The following is a 6,000-nucleotide window of genomic DNA, read 5'->3' on the forward strand; positions in this document are numbered from 1 at the left end:
ATTAGATTCTACTCTTATGTAACTTCTTTATTTTCTTTTTTTTCCCCAGCCAGTTTCTTTATTTTTCTTTTTTCTTTTTTTGATTTTAACATGTTCTTGCAACTTTACTGAAATCATGAATATCCCAGAGTCATTTATCATTTTAAAAAATCAAGTTAATGCTATCAAAAGGTGATATTCACATTAATCCTGTTTGCCTTCACACCACTGTCATGAGCCTTCATTCCAAGTGCCATAAACAAAGAGGGCCAGCACCATGTGGGCGGCGACCACTGCAACAATAACAGCATAAAAATAGCTGTCCCTATTGGACATCCCAAAGGCACCTTCAAAAACATAATATTTATCGTGAAATATAACCCAGCAGGTACAGTGATCTTTAAAGCTGTGAAGAACAGGAGCATCTCCAGAGTGAATGCTAATGAACTCTCATTTCTGAAGCCGGGTGGCTGCAGTGTGTTCAGTGACGCTTTATCAAGGCGCTCCGTGCCCGCAGCAGGTGCTCAGAAGCGGGCTGGCCTCAGTGGCTGTGCTCAGTCGGCTTGGGCGACAGGTCAGTCCAGGCGGGCTGCACTGGAAGTGCCTGTGAGCTCAGACTGACCAGCCTACTATCCACTTCCTAATTGCAAAATCCACCAACACTTTTCAGCCCTTATCTGATGTGCTCTCTCAGCCTCCTGTGACCCTGGATGTCACTTCCTCCTGTCACTCTCCTGTTTGGGAGCTGACTCCTCTCCCCTGCTTCCCAGACTGGCTCCAGTACCCCAGCCATGACTATTGGGTTTTCTGAGTCACTTCTTCAAGCCCTACCCTGTGCTCATTCTCCAGGTGTTGCCTGGAAACACCCACTCACCTCTGGACTTCTCTCATTACCCTCCTAGCTCCCATCATCCGTCCTCCACACGGCTGCTTTTTCAACACAAGTCTGATCATTTTACTGCCCTGCGTGAGATTCCTTCAATGAGACCTTCCCCAATGCCTTCAAAAATAGTCCATTTCTCCACCTGGCTCCTGTGAGAAACGAACCTGACCAGGATTTGGAATCAGAAAAATCTGGATTGGCGTTTCTCACTCAACAACATATCAGCAGTGTAAATTTAGGGAAGCTGTGTAACTTCTAAGTCTCTCTCTCTCTCATCGGTAACACAGGAAAACAAGACTAAGGAATATGGCTGAGAGTCAAGAGTTTAATGTTAGTAAACACCCAGAATGCAAGGGCAGAGAGGAGCGCTTTAAAAATCGGTATGCTCTGATTCAGCCTATGCTTTCCTACCCTCAGTCAGATTTTCAGATCTCCCTGTGATTCCCAGAAGCCCACTCTTGCTGCCCAGTTGCCTGGAGTGCCCTTTTCCCCCTCTGGTTTGTCTGCCCAAGACCTGCCTATCTTCCAACATTACTGAATTTCAGCCACTTCCTCTCAAGCCTTTCTGAACCTCCGAATGTAGAATTCACATCCTCCTCTGGGAAGTCCCTGACCCTCCACATTCTGCTGTGATAGCATCTTTAATATTTTATTGCACTAATCTGCTCACTCAATCGTTTTTTTTTTCTTTTTTCTTAAACCAAACTGATACCCTTTAACATGAGATTTTATTCATCTTTTCAACCCTCGCACCAAGCACAAAATAGTTCATCAGTAGTGGGGGGGTTGCCAACACCAATTCGATATAAAACTCATTTCCCCCTCTGCTCAGTTCCTGCCATGATGTAGGACTAAGTGTAGGGATTAAGTTTCAGACTGAAGTGTGGTGGGAGAGGATTTGGGGCAATGTTACTTATGGCCTTATCTTCTCTCAGCTTTGGCAACCTTGTCTCCCCAGACCTCTGTTGCTGGGCTGCAGGAAGTGCTCACAAAGGGCTCACAGAAGCCACGGTTTGGGGGAGGGTGTGCTTGGGGTGAAGGGGAGAGGGTGGACACAGTTGAGTGGCCCCAGAACTCAGCGCCCCCGTGATTGGGGTGGTGGGGGCGGGGCACCTGGCCTCAGTTTCCCCGGGGGGCAAGCCTCTAGCTGCAGGGTTGGGGATCGGGCATGGAGGGGGTATGTGCAGCAGCACAGCAGCAGCACAAGCAGGAACCGGCCAGGGCCCGGCATCTAGCCCCGAGGCAGGGCGAACCCCACTGCCCGACCCGGCTCCCTGTGGCGAATCCCAGGGAGGCTCCCACTGGGCCATAGCTGCTTGAGAGACTGGACTTTTCCTTTTCCTTGAATCCCTTTGGATTAAATCTAGTCAGAGCCAGGCTTCTGCCCTACCCTGATGGACAGAGGTGCTTTGGTTCATCCTGACTGGATTAATGAATTTAAATTGTTCTTCCGGGGCTTCCCTGGTGGCGCAGTGGTTAAGCATCCGCCTGCTAAGGCAGGGGACACGGGTTCCAGCCCTGGTCCGGGAAGATCCCACATGCTGCGGAGCAACTAAGCCCGTGCACCACAGCTACTGAGCCCGTGTGACACAACAACTGAAGCCTGCGTCCCTGGAGCCTGTGCTCCACAAGCCACCGCAATTAGAAGACCCCCGCAACTAGAGAAAGCCCGCGCACAGCCACGGAAGACACAACGCAGCCAATAAATAAATAAATAAAATCTATTTTTGGAAAAAAATTTTAAAAAAGAAATTGTTCTTCCTCGGTCACCATGGGATTATGACTGTTTTTATGCTCAGACTTCTCTTCATCAGTTAAATATTATGCTTTTAAAAATCTACTTTCGGGACTTCCCTGGTACTGCAGTGGTTAAGAATCTGCCTGCCAGTGCAGGGGCCACAGGTTCGATCCCTGGTCTGGGAAGATCCCACCTGCCTCGGAGCAACTAAGCCCGTGCGCCACAGCTACTGAGCCTGTGCTCTAGAGCCCGGGAGCAACAACTACTGAGCCCACACACCACAGCTACTGAAGCCCGGGCACTCTAGGGCCCGTGCTCCACAACAAGAGAAGCCACCACAATGAGAAGCCCGGCACCGCAACGAAGAGTAGCCCGCGCTCGCCACAGCTAGAGAAAGTCCACAGGCAGCAACAAAGACCCAATGCAGCCAAAAGTAAACAAAAAATTTTTAAAAAATTTAAAAATCTACTTTCATGTCTGATTTCCTAACCTCTGACTAGCCCCAGCTTCCATTCTCAGTTACTGGAGCATTTGAAGATGCATCGGTGTTTTTCTGGTTTTGTTTCAAATTGTGGTAAAATACACACAACATAAAATACACCATTTTAACCATTTATAAGTGTACCATTCGGTGGCATTAAGTACATTCACATTGTTGTGCAACCGTCGCAAAGAAACTTTTGTATGTATTCAATATAAAATTTAAAGTATAAAAGTAATATGTGCTTCCTGTTATAGGTAAATGCTCCAAAAATTTATAAACGAAAAGTTAACAAATGTATTCTGTTTCCACCACCAAGAGGTATAACCACATTAACAGTCTGCCGTGTAACCCGTCCAGATGTTTCATTAATGACCATACAAGCAGATGTCCACATATTTGAGGGTTTTACTTTTTGCTTTTACAGGGATGGGATAATGCTGTTCATAATAGTCTGCAACTCACAGACATCCCTCTGTACATATAGATTAAACGCCTTCTTTTTTTTTTTTTTTTTGAGGTACGCGGGCCACTCACTGTTGTGGCCTCTCCTGTTCCAGAGCACAGGCTCCGCATGCGCAGGCACAGCGGCCGTGGCTCACGGGCCCAGCCGCTCTGCGGCATCTTCCCGGACCGGGGCATGAACCCGTGTCCCCTGCATCGGCAGGCGGACTCCCAACCACCGCGCCACCAGGGAAGCCCTAAACTCCTTCTTTTTAATAACTGCATAATAGTCCATGATATGGATGCGTCACAGTTTATCTAGTCTTTCACTGGATGGACATTTGAGTTGTTTCCAGTTCAGCACAACAAATACAGCTACAATAAACATCCTTACATGTTCTTAAGCTGCTACCTCCATAGGAGATATTCCCCACCTTGGACTGCTGGCTCAGGGGGTGGCAGGTATTTTCCTTTACATTGTCAGATTATGTTCACAAACAATGGAAGCAGTTTCCAGTCCCCACAGTTTCCACTCTCAAGAATGCCCCTGTCCCTGTGCCTTCATCAGCTGTAGATGTTATGGCTTTGTCAGTTGAGTGACCTTTCATGGGTTTGCAGACCATTTGGAATTGTAATTAAAGATTTTAATGAGGCTGAACTGCCAAGTTTATCTCTGCCTCAAAGAGACTTCAGCTTCCCTATTAATTCAGCCAGGATCAGTGCTGCTTGGTTTCTCAATAGTCAGGTTCTGAGGCTGGCTAGGGCCGTGGTACTCATGCGGAACACCATGGAATGTAGTCAAGGGCTGTGAGAGGTTTGGAAGAAGGCTGGACCTAGGAGAAGTGTGGGTGGGCAGTGGTGACCAGTAGTACCCAAAGATCTTGGGCCTATGTCCTTGGGGAGTGGTCTCTTCACCCCACCCGTCTGCCTTGTTCTGGAATGAGCTTGCTCATCTTTCAGGAAGACTGAAAGGAATTCAGTCAGAAAGACATTATTTACCTGTGTGCAGATATGAATTCCAGTAAAGAGAGTTCTAGAACCTGTCATACCCTATGTGTCAGCTGCATCCAGGTCACCTTCCCTGAAGTACCCCTGTCCTCCCTCCAAGGATGGGGATGACACCTAATTTTAACACAGAAGGAGATTATTACAATCTTCTCTAGTGCCTGCGTGCCTCCCAGACAGTAAACTCTTTGAGAGCAGGAGCTGTCTTACTCATTTTCTTATCCCCAGAGACAAGGACAGCTCTTGGCACTCAATAGGCACTCAGTTGTGAAGCGAATGGGCTGGTGTGGGAAAAGGGAAAAGGTGGAAAGGCAGAGACCCCAGGAGAAGAAAGGTCCATGAAGGGCAAAAGCAATTTCTTCTTCCTTCCTCCCCAACTCTAGCCATTGTGGAGAGAGGGAGAGGAAGGGGTGCTGGGTAAATCAGAGGGGATGATTTCAATTGTTTGAGGAAGGCATGGGGGAGGGGAGGGAGGGATGCTTCTCCACTGTTTTAGTGCAGATCCAGCTGATGCATTATCCCGTCTCACCACCCATTCAAATTCTTCCCCCTGCTTTGGGGTCCTGAGATGAGATAATGGAAACAGGGCAGGCTTGGAGGCTGGAGTCCTGGGTATCCATCCAGCTTTGCTCCCAGGTGATGTTGTAGACTGATTAGATAAGCTCTGGACTCTCAGGTATAGATGTCTGAAATGGAAGGTTCCTCTTCACAGGAACATTGTGAAGATTAAAGGAGATTCTATCTAAAGTTCCTGGCAAAGAGTACATAGGCTACAAAGAAGCAAGCTACTTCCCCCCTCCATCCCAACCTCTGCCCCCTAAACCCTTAATGCTTCCTGTGGCCACACTGATCTCTCTTTCCTGAAGTCATACGAGTCACAAAATGTTGGCTTGCAGATATGTAGGATCTTATCTCATTATCCTGTGGTTGTGGTGTGTTTGTTTTACTCTCTTCTCTTAGACAAAGTGTGGAGGTGCCAGACCGCAGGGGTTTTGAGCTCTTTCTGTCCCTCTTCTCTCTGGCCTAGTTTGGGTGCTTGTCAGGTGTCTCACGTCATCAGTCATGAATCTGTCCTGAAAAGGCTGTTTGTGCAGCCTCCTTACTCTCTCTGGGGCTTCAGCCCCACGCAGATGGTATTTGGTAGATTGAAACAGGGTGTGGGAGGGGTCCGAAGAGCAGGAGCTCTTAATGAGCTCAGGAGAGAATTGTTTGATTAGATTATTCATATCTTTATAGGGATAACAGGGCAGAATATTTGACTTTCAGACTGTTAAAACTTGAAGTGGTCCCTACCTTCAAAGAGTCTACAGTTGAAGGAAGGTAGACAAATGTTTTAAAAGATACACAATAATACCAAGTCACCTTCTGAAGAAGCTAAAGAAGACACAAAAATGGAGAATTCCATTGTATTTGTATTGAATTAACCAGCCCCCTACTGATGGATTTTTTGTTGTTTCCAGTTTTTACAGT

At 47.3% G+C, this 6,000-nt stretch overlaps 1 pseudogene; it reads right to left on the reverse strand.

The window, feature by feature from the left end:
- Positions 1-183: 183 nt before the first annotated feature.
- On the reverse strand, positions 184-2,093 carry LOC111170676 (vacuolar ATPase assembly integral membrane protein VMA21 pseudogene; annotated as a pseudogene).
- Between the last annotated feature and the right edge of the window lie 3,907 nt (positions 2,094-6,000).

Source organism: Delphinapterus leucas, chromosome 10, assembly GCF_059928025.1.
Source record: "Delphinapterus leucas isolate spDelLeu-1000000601 "Yukka" chromosome 10, BTC_Dleu_Yukka2, whole genome shotgun sequence".
In the NCBI taxonomy this organism is placed as follows: domain Eukaryota; kingdom Metazoa; phylum Chordata; class Mammalia; order Artiodactyla; family Monodontidae; genus Delphinapterus; species Delphinapterus leucas.